The 14,622-nt window shown below is 36.4% G+C and overlaps 1 protein-coding gene across 2 annotated transcripts in view; it reads right to left on the bottom strand.

The window, feature by feature from the left end:
- GPRIN3 (GPRIN family member 3) overlaps window positions 1-14,622 on the bottom strand; it is an 87,263-nt gene that overhangs the window by 71,634 nt on the left and 1,007 nt on the right. The window lies entirely within an intron of this gene.

Raw genomic sequence — 14,622 nt, 5'->3', positions numbered from 1 at the left:
CATGGGCTAGGCATAATTTAGTATCAGGGCTATGTAACAAAAGCCTAAAGCTGGAGATATCAGAGATATCTCCTGTGTTAAGCTAACTATCACAGCATACTGCTGTACCCATAATTCTCAATGCAGACTTTGGTCTGGACCAATTTATCAAGCTTGACCCCGATAGCTAATGTTATCTGAAGATGGCGTGAGCATGAATAGCCTATGTGAAGAGCATCACAAGAGTGGGATCTTCTGATCCCTCCCCGACAGGCTTCATGCTCCTCCCCTCCCTTCTATCACTAATTGTTTTCTGAGCATGCGCAGTGATTAAGCCAGGTCAGACCGTAGAAGTAAAGTGATAGCGATTGCTATCTCTTTACCATAGACTCTTCACCGGGACAGGCTCTTATTGGATCTGCTGTCCCGGCTGAACAATTTTAATAAACTGCAATGTTAAATAATTTCTTATTACTGCGATAAGAAATTATGCTTAACACACAGGCATAAAATGTGAAAGGTCATTAATAGACCCCATAGTATGATTTTTTTTTATGCAATACGATGCAATAAGAAATCATTATCTCCATTGGTTAATAAATAGGATCATAAGTCTCTACAGAAAACACAATGGAATGCAAAGGTAGTCTGTCGCAAATTAAGCTGGCCAGATGGCTTATAAATTCTTATTACATGTACATACTGGTTTGCATAATACAATTTTAAATTTAGATCAACATAATAAAACTAATAAAATAAGCAGTCATGGCACATATATGCCTGGTTTTTTAAAAGGAGAACGAAACTACTGCGTTAGTCTACTAACATGTCAAGATAAGGTTGATAACAGGTGTGGAATTGCCATAACAATCAGTTTAATGAATCTGAAAAGGTAGCTTGTAATTTTCCCTTAATGATTAACCAAATGTTTTTACGTTGAGCTGTAAACTTTATTTTGCAAAAAAGACAAATATTTACTATTATTTATTTACATTAGCTAAGTTTGTAATTACACACTTCTGCATATCCCAAATATATTTTGGATTGTAAAAAGGAGTACAACTGGGTTTGTTTGTTTTTTGGGGGGCGGAGTGGAGTAATGTGCTGTAAAAAAATAAATAAATGTAGAAAATATTTAAACATTATTTGAAAACATGTCATGGTGTAAAATACCATAAAGACAAGCAAAGACTGATTATAGCAAGTATATTTTTACATACTTGCCACACAATTAGACATAGATACATCTGCAGATTTTTGGAGGAGTACCTCATGCAGGTACTCAAAGTCTTGTGCAATGGTACGAAATGATGATGTTGTCAGCAGCACTATCCAGCCGTTTCTGGCTGATTGCGTACTGACCCCTCCAGCTGACAATACCTAATGCAGTAGCATTGCTTATGTGAAGTTGAAGCTGTTTATTTGCATTACTTAATTGACATTTCTTTTTTTACTACTGAAGGAAATAAGATTCCATTTTGATTGTTAAACAGCAGGCATGGTGTGGTTTGTATTTCATTACATTTTTTTATTTAAATTACGACTTTTACATTTATTAATAACACTGTCAAGTCACAACTCTACAATATTGTGGGCTTACCAATATGTCCTTTTATGTCTGACGTACATGTGGAGCAAATTATACTAATTTTGAACTGTAACCTTCTTGAGATACGTTCAACTCAACATATACGTGTAAGTATATTTTTCTTGCTTGCGTCTTTTTTCTACATGCCGTTAGTGCGCAAATCAATCATCATCATTATCATTTATTTATATAGCGCCACTAATTCCGCAGCGCCGTACAGAGAACTCATTCACATCAGTCCCTGCACCATTGGAGCTTACAGTCTAAATTCCCTAATATAGACACACACTCACACAGACAGAAAGAGAGGGAGAGAGAAAGAGAGGGAAAGACTATGGTCAATTTTGATAGCAGCCAATTAACCTACCATTATGTTTTTGGAGTGTGGGAGGAAACCGGAGCACCCGGAGGAAACCCACGCAAACACAGGGAGAACATACAAACTCCACACAGATAAGGCCATGGTCGGGAATTGAACTCATGACCCCAGTGCTGTGAGGCAGAAGTGCTAACCACTAGACCATTGTGCTGCAAATGCATCCAAATCTAAATTAGCCCCATTTGGTGCATTTCCAAAACACCACAAAGTCTTAAGATGTAAAATGGTAGCAATGCACCCATTGTAAGGTTAGTATTATATGAAGCATACAGTTTGAACATACAGAATAGAGAGTATAACATTTTTAACTTGATCCCAGAAATAGTACAGGGTAATAGAAAAACAGAGCAGTATACATTTGCCTTAAATCATCACTTGCATTTTGCTAAATTATTTTACTATATTCCATAGTCATGCAGATTAAAAAAAAAACATCTGCAAGGTGAATGTGACCTTGATGACAGAGATTTAGCATATGAATCCAGATGCTATCACATGTGAGAAAATTACTCGCAGCTAATAAATTGGCTTGTGTTCATTCCACCATGAGATAGCATCTGTTTTTAACTTAGGAGGTTCAAGTTTATGACACACAGCCAAATCAGTTTACTATGGTTCTGATTACTAAACTATTCAGATTAGGTTAGCATGAAGATGTATTGATCAGGAAAAGCAAGCATTTGCACACAGGTGTGAGTATATAAGTAAGCAATTAATAGCCCAGCAGTTTTTAGGTCTCATGTAGCGATTAGTTAGTAGATTCATATTCATTGGATTTTTGAACGGTTAAGCGTAAAATAATTTTCAAATTCCTGAAAAGGTTGGTTTCAAATAATCTTAAAGAAGCCAATCAAAGCCTGCCAGCAAATAGATTTTCAGGAATGTTGGACCGTATGTATGGGTGCAGATTGCGTTACACTGTTTCTTCAAGCAGCACCACTTTCTACAGAACAACTGCAACGCAGTGTGGAAGTGCCACTCCATTACAGCACTGCAGAATTAGTGGCACTATATAAATAGAATATGATGATGATGATGATGGTAGAACTGCAGCAACAGACAAAGGAGCACTTCATCTAGCAACAGGAAATGGACCCATATCTGCACTAATTACAGACCAGTGGTATGTGCCCTCTAAGCAGTGGTGCTTCAAATCAGGGCCGGATTTACCACTAGGCAACCTAGGCAATTGCCTAGGGCCCAGCGGTCCCCAGAGGGCCCTCCCAGGGCCGGCGGTGAGACCAACCTTTAAAAATGGGCTGCTACTTATGGGCCAGTGCTATGTGCTTGCCCCCCTGGGCTAAAGTCTGCCAGCCAACCCCTGAATAGGGGTATATGTTATGCTAAAAACTATAGTGCTTTGGATTTTTTCATGGAGGGGGCCCCAAACCAGTATCTTGCCTAGGGCCCTATGAGGTCTAAATCCGGCTCTGCTTCAAATCAGTTGTTTAGGCAAATTCACAGAAAGGTTACTGATCTCTAGTTATATGTATATATATATATATATATATATATATATATATATATATATATATACATCTCTATATGTGTGTGTGTATAAATATATATATATATATATATATGTATACATATATATATATATATATATATATATATATATATATATATCTATATGTGTGTGTGTATATATATATATATATATATATATATATATATATATATATATATATATATATATATGTGTGTGTGTCTAGATATATATCTTCCATCATTCACTGGTCAGTTTACAACTACTGCCATTTATTTTTTACAATTAATATTACATTGTGATGTCAACTTAACAACCTGTCAACCTAATGAACATGTTGACATTCTGATTGTTGACATCACGGTGTCAACATTCTGAATTTCTACATGTTTATTGGCGACATTCTGATTACATCCTGGAAGAAACGGCTTCTTCAACAGCACCGAGTAATGATGGTATAAGAAGACAGTGTTGTCAAATACACCTCTGTGTGAATTGATGCTCATACATCAAACTTGATGAAAGTCAACCAATACTACATGAAATGTTTATGGTTTCTATAGCACAAATACACATGTTATAAATAATACACCACAAATCAATCATCATAAAAACATAACTATGAAGATCATTGGTCATGGGATACAAACCAAAGCCCTTTGATTTACTGATGTTTTATTACTCTTGCCTTTGTTTAGATTTCATGTAATCAATTATTTACAGTTTTTATGTCTGTATTGGGTTATTTGAAAGCATATGGCATGGAGTTGAATTCAGAGGCACATATTGGTATATTATAAATAAATCTATGTTTTTACAGAGTACACTAAATCAAACATACATACATAATCTATCCAGTTGTTCTCTGACATGCTTTTTAGGTTTAGTAAGCTGTTCATATAAGTCCCGTCCTAATACCCATTCATCCATCAGGAAAGGCTTAGAAATTGACAAATTATCTGTGTCAATCACATTTAACACCCCTAAGCCCTTATAACAGATATTTGACTGTGAAATCAAGAGTTTGGGTTCCAGATTTTTTTTTTTCCTTATATGCTAAATTTCTTTCTACAGTGAGTAAAAATTACTAATTGAAATCACACTGGCACCCTATACCTTATTGTCACTCTATGCCCAATATATTTTGGTTTCTACAGAACAATACACATTTGTAGTGACAACCAAACCTCCAAGGACTTTTCCTACAGTGTTAATACATGACAACACCTTGGTTCCTTTAAACTAAATGTAAAATTCTGTAAACTGGAAACAAATATGGTGCATTGAATGAATTACCTAGTACAACTGGAGGCCTCTTTAAAGCTAAAAATACTGTTTCACAATTAACTTATCTTTAAAGTAATAATGAGTTCTGCTATTTCGATCTTAATTGTGTCATTTACAAATACTGTATGCTATATGGGCACTGCAATATATTATTAACAAATACACCATAAAAGATAGGATGTTTTTTTAATAGCACTGCCAAATTACTGTTCTAAAACAGTAACATGACATAGACTTAATGTACAAACTGAAAGTTATATTTGTTGTCCAGGAATAGTAACTAAATTATTTGCATTTAAATTTTCATATGTAGCTATGGATAAACAAGGTGAAAATGGACAGATGATTTAAAAAACAATCCACATAAACCTAGTGGACACAACTTTTAAATACTGGACACAAATTAATATAAAACTGCATAAAAATTAACACAAATTAACAAAAAACACAGCTTCATTTAAAAAGAACAAAACACTATAAGGAGTAAATTTTTCTATAATACATACGATGCAAACAATTATTTTACCCTTGGAAGGCAAGGAATAAAGTAATAATAAACATTTATTTAACAAATTTAACAGAAATAATAAAATCTGTACAATGGGTCTCAGACCAAATGATGACATTTGAGTGATACAGATCAAGGGATATATTTACTAAACTACAGGTTGGAAAAAGTGGAGATGTTGCCTACAGCAAGCAATCAGATTCTAGATGTCATTTTGTAGAATGTACTAAATTAATGATAACTAGAATCTGATTGGTTGTTATAGGCAACATCTTCACTTTTTCAAACCCGCAGTTTAGTAAATATACCCCTAAGAGTTTGAATGATAATTGCATTTTAATATGTTGATTTACAAGTGAGCACATCTCAAAAATGCCCATTTGGGATTCTATTCCTACAATTTTTTTCTGACTTTATTGCATGTTAGATCAATTGTTGCTGATAATCACATCACTGGCTCCAAACAAGTTCAGTTTGGCTTCTAAATTATATATGCTGTTGAGTGTAATGTGTGGTATACAGGACACTCAGGGCCACCTTAACAACATTATGGGCCCCCGGGCAAAGCAGTGCAGCGGGGGCCCTACCTATATATATATATATATATATATATATATATATATACATAGATATTTGCAGGATTTATTTTTTTTTGCAGGATTATTTATTTAACTGTCTATGGGGCCCCCTTGCCTGTGGGGCCCCCGGGCACCTTCCCATCGTGCCCATCGTGCCCAATGGAAAAGATGGCCCTGAGGACACTGTAACCTGTGTTTTGGTTAGTTAGCACTACATTATCTATATATGAAGTACAAACTCTAGAAAAAGTATATTTTATTTGACAAATACAATTTGAAGTTAAAGATGTTTCATTATTAGTCATTAGTAGTCAATTCACACTAGTAAAATCAGGTTTATTATTTATTAAGCATTTTATTTTGAAAATCTTTTAATCCTTTCAGATGGAAACAATACCTTACGCAAAATAAATTATTTATAAACTGGAAAAAAAATGACTGTGCTTCACAAAGTATTTACACTACTTTTCTATGGATCAGTACATTTATTTACTGGAAAAGATAGCATCTTTTGATGGATGTTCATGTATTCTGAGGGTGATGGGATGACCTGAGGAGATTTAGTGGTAGATTTATCAAACCTTCTAAAAAGGTGGATGTTTTGCCAATAGCAATCAATCAGAGTCTAGCTATCATTTTTTAGAATGTACTAGATAAATGATATCTACAATCAGATTGGTTGCTATGGCCATCACCTCCACCTTTTTAGAAGGTTAGAAAAATCTATCTAGGCATTTCTTATCGAATATAGGACAATTTGACTAATAGTTGCAATATAACCCTTTCAATGTCCTCATTAGAACTTATTTTAAATGTGCACAGATTGGGCAACACAAAATGCCGAACAGTACAATCTCTTCTCTCAGAAGATACTGTTGCATACTAAAAATTTGCTTAGACTTGCAAAGAATCTGAAAAGTCTGAAGAGATGCATTGTGCAAAAGAGTAAATGTTACATCAAGTTCAACTTCTTCCCACTTTTGTAACCCTATGGAGCACAACAGATCAGTACAATGGGATCCAGAACCATAAATGGAAATCTACAGCCCACTGGGAAACTAGTACTGCATTAGTAATATCATACCTCCCGACACTGAAGGATCTCAAACCGGGACAGTCGACCAAAGGGGGCGTGCCTGCGTCATCATAGGAGTGTGTCTGTGTCATCCCAGGGCTGTGGCCACTCTACACAGGAAATTGCCTAACACTAGTTTATACATAAATATAGAGCAGGGGACTAAAGACTTGGAGAGGTCATTATCCTATGTATTAAGGTGTGCTGGACTCAGGAACAATGGCGATCACTTTTTCCTCCAAAAGGGGGGCGCGCACATAGTAGCACTCTGACAGCAGCTCACATACCTCCCAAATTGCCCACAAGCGGAACAATGCTGTCCCGACAAAATTGGGACAGTTGGGATGTATGTATTTGTGTACATGCTCATTACAAGCTACCTTGCATGTCTTCCCTCTTTGTTATGCTGTTATGCAATTTCTGTAATTTCTATTTAAAAATGCTATTTGATTCAATTTAGCTTTGAGCTATGAATATTATAATGCCACAGTTGCCTACTTTCCTGGAATGTCCAGGAGACTCCTGAATTTGTTGGGAGTACTCCCAGACTCCGGGGAGAGCAGTGTTACTGCCCGCATCAGCCAACTTCTCTTTTGAAGTGTGTAGGGGCAGAGGCTAAAGGAGGTGATTCACAGAGATATCCTCACTCCCAGCTGTATTCTCGTGCAAAACGTGGTATTTGAGCAACAGGAGGCAGGGCCTAATGGCGTTATCTGCTTAACCATACCACCTGCACTCAGCTACAGGATCTCCCCTCTGCTAAAAGTTGGCAAGTATGTATAATGCTATTATTTACAGCTACATGGGTGCCCAAAATGGACAACTTCCATTGTTTGGTGGTCTGGTTGAAAGACTGGATTACACAGAGCCCACCTAGTGCAGCTAATCAATAACTACATACTCATACAAACTGTATTCACAAGGTTACTGGATTTTGAAGTTAATACATGTTTTTGAGCACACGAGTACAGGGATTTCTAAGCAATGTGATTTAAAACTTCCAAATACATAATTTCTCTGTGTGCAGTCTGCTTAAAAGTATAAAAAGTCAGGTCCTTATAAGACATATAACGTTAATACATTTTATAAAAAAAAGAGAAATAGGTAATCACTCATTAATTAATAGGCTAAATGTCCATAATCTCTACAGAATAAGGCTGGATGACCCCAGGTGCTCTTCTAAAGAAGACAGTTTTCATAAAGAGGTGTTACAGAATATGCATTCCGCTGTAATCTAGGATAAAAATGATGATCCTAAATACGAGACCAAAATAGACCTGGCTCTACTTCAGGTAATTCAACTATTTTTTTAACCCGACTGTTAATTTATTGGTATTGACAGCATCACAAAACATCAAGCAGCTGTAGACAATAACAGTGGCTGAAACTGTATCTGGATAATGGCACATTAATAATGTGGCTTGCATGAAAAATATACTCACTGACATAATTTCATGCTCATAATGTCTGAATTGCCAACATTTACTGCTAATTGTGTTTGTTTTATGCTACCATAGTTACCAAACTGCTGATACAATAAAAAGCTGATATTAATTATACAAATACAGATCCTTTGATGCTCTTCAGTCCTAGTTGAAATGGCAAACGGTAAGATTATTCACACAATATAATTTAGCAGTTAACTCGTCTATAATCGGAGATTATGACAAAGTGCAGCACATGCCATCGACAAGTTCACATTACAGACGTCATAGGTTGGGTATACAATGAGGCAGCTGCCATGCCCCATCATGCAGATCTGCAAAGTATGATAGCAAAAACAATGGTGAGCCTCAGACACTAAACAGTGGTGCACGCTGCATTAGAAGATTTAGGCAGGACAGTCCAGATTTGAGGAATCTGGTACACAGTCCTGTTAGAATGTTGAAAGTTATGTTCACAGAGCAGCGTTAAACCAGTGGCTAGCGCATGTGAACTTTTAGGGGAGGGGGGGCTGGGAGTTAGAGAATAATTACAGTAATAAAAAGATTAACCATTAATTTTAAGAGTTTTCAATCTCTTTTGCTGTGAAAAAATTATTATTATTATCCTTTATTTATAAGATATCACAAGGGGTGGTAGCAGATAGGCCATTGAAGAAGGGCTAAAATCAAGCGGATCTTTGGGGGCATGGAAAAAATGCAGGATCATTTGGCATACTCCTGACATATTGTCTAAATATCAAAGTACTCCATAACTAGTTTGTAGAGCTAGTAGAGGAAAACTGCATATGCAGCTTTCCCATTAATTTCAATACTTGTATGCATCAAAGATTGCATTAATAGATTGCTTTTTTTCATCTATTTCTACTGTCTGAAATGAGTAAAAACATTTTAGTGCTTTACACTGTGATTATTTAATTGTCCATTCATAGGAGAAAAACAATTGTCTGTGGAGTTCCTCCGGAATGCTCACAGGGGCAATCTGCGGTGATGCGCATGAAAGTTGTTCAGTAGCAGATCACGCACAATTGAATACCCCCAATATATTTCTTCTGTCCTCTACTTGGGTTGGGTACGTTTAAGCGATACTGACATCGCCGACATAGTAAATGCCTACAAAATAATGGCGAATGTAATAAATTCAATAAATAAAAAATTTAGACTTAACTTAAAAAAGGCAGAGTACATCCCGACATATGCGTTACACGACTGTTATATTTATCTACTGAAGGCAGGACTTGGTATTTACGTCAGTAATGTGCGCGACACTGACATTTTCAGAATTAAAGCGGCAATACCATCAGTTGCGGCTTATAGGATGGGATTCAAATCCACAATTAGAATTTCCAATGTAATAAACCTATTCCTATTCCTATCCATATTCCTAATCCTAACCTTTAAATTAGATGCTAAATGCGGCGACTGATGCTATTGCTGCTTTAATTCCGGAAATGTCAGTGTCGCACACATTACTGACGTAAATACCAAATCCCGGCATTGCCTTCAATCGATAAATATAACAGTCGTGTAGCGCGTATGTCGGGATGTACTCTGTATTTTTTAAGTTAAGTCTTAATTTTTCATTTATCGGATTTATTAAATTCACCATTATTTTGTAGCAATTTCCTATGTCGGTGATCTAAATCATGGGAATGTGACTACCACTCCTATACTTAACACTGAAAAATAGGTTCAATGATTTTATAATTTCTTGTATTTTTTTAGATTTTGAAAACTGGTGATTTATAGGGTGATTTGCTTTTAAAAGATTGTGAGATTAGGAAGTAAACATGTAAACCACTGAAAAAAATGTGATTTTAAAACTATTTCTCCAGATCGCCATTTACCAGTTCTCTCCTTTAATTCTGCACACTCTATGAGGTAAATTTATCAAGCTGTGGGTTTGAAAAAGTGGAAATGTTGCCTATAGCAACCAATACGATTCTAGTTATTATTTATTTAGTACGTTCCCACAAAATGACAGCTGGTATCTGATTGGTTGCTATAGACAACATCTTCACTTTTTAAAACCAGCAGCTGGATAATTTTACCCCTATAAGTTTTGCCTCCCCACTGTGATGGAGATGATAGATATTACCTCCTATTTAGGCATAGGGTATTACATTTACTAATACTGACTAATTTTTCAAGGAGGGACCCCCTTACTGGATGCATCCAAAACTTCATGCACATTTAAAAGGGTAGGAAGTTGCATACACAATGATTTTTATTTAATATTGGTTGAATTTTATATTTTGCAACTGTTTTTACAATAAGAATTTATCCCATATTTGGAATGCAAAGTGGTTATTAAGGAGATATAGGGGAAGCGGGGGATGTTAATGATAATTAATATGAGATCACAGTAGTAATAGAATTGGATTTACCATTTCTGACCCTAAAGAACTCCAGGTTTCAATTTGCCAACTATTTACTTTTTGGGTTCACCTAGCCCCTACTCTACCCCACTAATTTTATGCATCGGCATTAAACTTATCAATTCCACATATAGCACATTGCTTTCCTGTAAGAAATCTGCACTAACATGGCAAATGGTGATGAAGGAGATTATAAATGTATGCTAACATTTAATGTTTTCATTGTATTCGATTGATTTTAAAACTACTGTTATTCCTACTCTTCTGGAATGTCTGGTAGACTTCCGAAATAGTGGGTGATCTTCTGGACTTCCCTATAGAGTCTGGCAATCTCCCTGAAACGGGACTGCAGTAACAGTGGATAGAGCTGAGCCTGATGATGCAATTTGCACTATCATGCACTGTCCACCGGATGCAATAATGACATTTGCATCACCGCACTGAGGTGGCCTGGCTTTATGACGCAAGCTGCATTGTTAAATCCCGCCAGTCCACAATTTCACGGAGTTATCCTTCGCATTTCCTAAAAGCATTATTTATTATACATTCTAAACAAAGCTTTACATTTAGGGGATCAAGTTACGAAGAAACTAGATTCCATGACATGAAAACATAATACTGTAAATTCAGGAGTAACCCAAAAGATAAACCAACATTTAATAAATGTGCATATTGGTTTGGGACCTAAAATCCGATGTATCCCAATGCTGATTCGTGATTTCTAGAGGCATATTCACCAGGCATATTCCTAAATAGCACCTTCATGTGACATTATACAGATTGTAGATTTAAAGAGAAACGAAAGTTCCACAACACCTCTGTAGATATCGGTATGTTCCTGGACAAACCTTAATTTATTGAACACAGATAGCCTACTTTAATGTGCATTTCAATGGATGATGTCATTATTCTAGAGAGATAAACTCATTTTATGTTAATGTGAATCATGATTGGTTCCATATTGCTATATGGTTCTTATGGTCATAATTGTGTTTTATACATTTGGAAGTATATGAAAATATATACATGTATAGCGGGTTAAAGAGTTGCCATGGAATAACAGGCATAATTTACAGAATAATGTGTCCCTGGAGCACATGTTACTTTGTGACATCATGCTCATGGTTTGGTGGAAATGCACTTGTTTATATGGAATGTACGAGGATCTGTGAATCTATGGAATGCGCAAAAGTCTGCATCTTCTGATAAGAATGCAGGTACGGGGTAATCATGTGCCTTGCAAGAGATTTCATTTTGCAGGATGATATATTTATATGAGGTTTATTGGAGGTGCATAGTTTGGATTTAGGGGACATTTCGTGCATAGCAGGTGGTCTCAGAGCCCCTTCCCCCCAGAAAAATGATGATTTTTTTTTAGGTGTAAAAGAGTTACCGCTAATCGGTAGTCATCCTATACTTTGAATGGGATGGCTTTTGTGCAGGTGCATTTCATGCTGATTCAGTAAGAGCATTTATCTATAATATAAATGTCTAGTGGCGTGTGTTAGTCTGTCTGTGTGTGTGTGTGTGTGTGGAAAAAATAAAACTAAGCTGCAGCGCCACCTGCTGGGCGGAGTTATACACTGACCTACTAAATTCTTAGTGTGTGTGGAAAAAAAAATTCAGAAAGGGCTGAAATTTGGTATACTAAGATGTTTTTAATTTGTTAATTTAATTTGTTAATTGTTAAAAGGGTTTATAAAGATTTAAAAAATATATATATATTTATTGAAGGAGAAGTGACAGTTGGGAGTGGTTGGTGGTTGCCGGGGGTGACAGTGGGGAGTGGTTGGTGGTTGCCGGGGGTGACAGTGGGGAGTGGTTGGTGGTTGAGGCCTGGGCTATGGCCCAAATGCATGACAAGAACCTTTTTAACACCTTAAGTAGCTTGATTTGACTAGAATGCATGAGTATCATGCACGGGTTAACTTGTATGTACACAAGTACCCAATATATAATACACACAAGTGTTATACATATACTAAACATGCCCCACTGCTGTCATGAAATTCAATATTAAGACATAAATGAGTAAACTGTTTGTCAACATAAAAATGCAAGTTTCCATCAATGAAGGGGATGTCCCTAAAGTGGTAGTAGACTGGGCTTTTTTAGTGATTTCTGCAGGATTTAATTCCTGCAAAGTAAGGAATTTCTTGCGATCTAGCAAATAAAGAGGCATTCCCATTTTATAGGAACAATTCCCAAGAGTGAAATGTCACCATGCACTCATACTTGCCAACTCTCCCGGAATGTCCGGGAGACTCCCGAAATCCGGGTAGGTCTCCCGGACTCCCGGGAGAGCAGGCAAGTATCCCACATACTGCAATCTACTCGCCAAAATTACGCGATTCGCGGTGAATCGTGTCATTTTGGCCCCGCGACAAAATGATCTTTTGTGGCGGGGGTGGGGCCAACATGAGGTGCTTGATCATGCCCCGCCCCCTCCCACCCTCCAACCAGGCCCCCTGCCCGGGATCTCCTGGAATTCACTACTCAAAGGTTGGCAAGTATGCATGCACTTATGCATGTGCTATGGGGACAATCATGCAGATATATGCCAATTTTTGCAATGAGTTAAACACATGAAAACCAAATGAAAAATACATATATTTTTGCCCAATAATGATATTGTAATTAGAAGACACATGTAAAAAGATATATCAAATGACATACCCACATGTTTGTACACATTGTTCACTTATGTGGATGTTAAGTATTTGTGCTGAACAGACAAATTACTGCATGTGTGTATGCATACTATGCAACCATCACTCACTCAACACAAACGTAAGCCGTAGTTATCCTTTTGAGACGGCCCAAAGCTATAATTCTTCATATGATGGCTAAGTTACTGGTAGTGGATTTCTCCTTGAAACACAGCACCAGTTTATGTCATGAAATATGTGGGAAAATAATTGACAAGCCATGTGTCATCACTCTGTATTAAAATACCATCCATTCTACTATTGACTTAACTACAACATAAGAAAAATGTAGAGTATTTGTTGTGGACTATACTACCTTTACACTTCCCTGTCAGTGATTTTTGCTTTGGTACATATGTTGGAATCACAGAACAAGATGAAGTCTCTGTGCATATACCATACTGCCAGTCTGCTACTGCACAATGCACATTGTCATGATTTATATAATACACAGAACAAAGAATCAGAAAAAAATGCCAGTCTCTGATGTTGTCAGGAAAGGCAAACCATTATCAGCAATAAAATCTGAATACCTGCACAATTAACATATAACTGGACTATATATGACAGCAGGAAAAAGTTGACACTTGTATGGTAGATTGACAAAAGGTTCACCAACATACTTACATATATTTTATATAATTACATTATTTTAAGTGACAAGCTACTGCACAGTTGTTTTCATACTTTTGTGGATGTTACATATTCCCTGTGCTGAGAAGCAATAGAGGAACATCATCATCATCACCATGCCAGACTCAGACTTCTTCAGTTCCAATGATGTCCTTTATTAGGATCACTACATCTGAATAAATGCCAGGCTATTGATAGTAGAATGTTCTTATTACATTTATACATTCAAGTCTTTGTCATGCAAAGCAAGAACTGGGCCGCATGTCTTTAAATGTCCTATGGCACATTGGCCCAGTTACTCTCTATGTAGTAAAAGATAGAGATTAGTTTCATATAAAATGTATTTATCGGAAATTGAATGAGAATAATCTGAAAACAGCCCAAATCCACTTACTTATTAGGATTCTATATTTGATTGATGTTAATGTAAGTTAAGCAGCTAAAACATATAAATTAATATTTGTGCCACAGCTCCACAGGTTAAAAACCCACAAAACTTACATTAAATATGTATTCTATTCGTGTTTTGCATTAATGGATTATATGGACAAGAAAGCCTTGACACTTTCTACACAGCA

This window comes from Mixophyes fleayi, chromosome 1, assembly GCF_038048845.1.
Source record: "Mixophyes fleayi isolate aMixFle1 chromosome 1, aMixFle1.hap1, whole genome shotgun sequence".
NCBI classification, from domain to species: Eukaryota; Metazoa; Chordata; class Amphibia; order Anura; family Limnodynastidae; genus Mixophyes; species Mixophyes fleayi.
The sequence above is the reverse complement of the archived record's forward strand: the minus strand, read 5'-3'. Positions and strand labels throughout refer to the sequence as shown.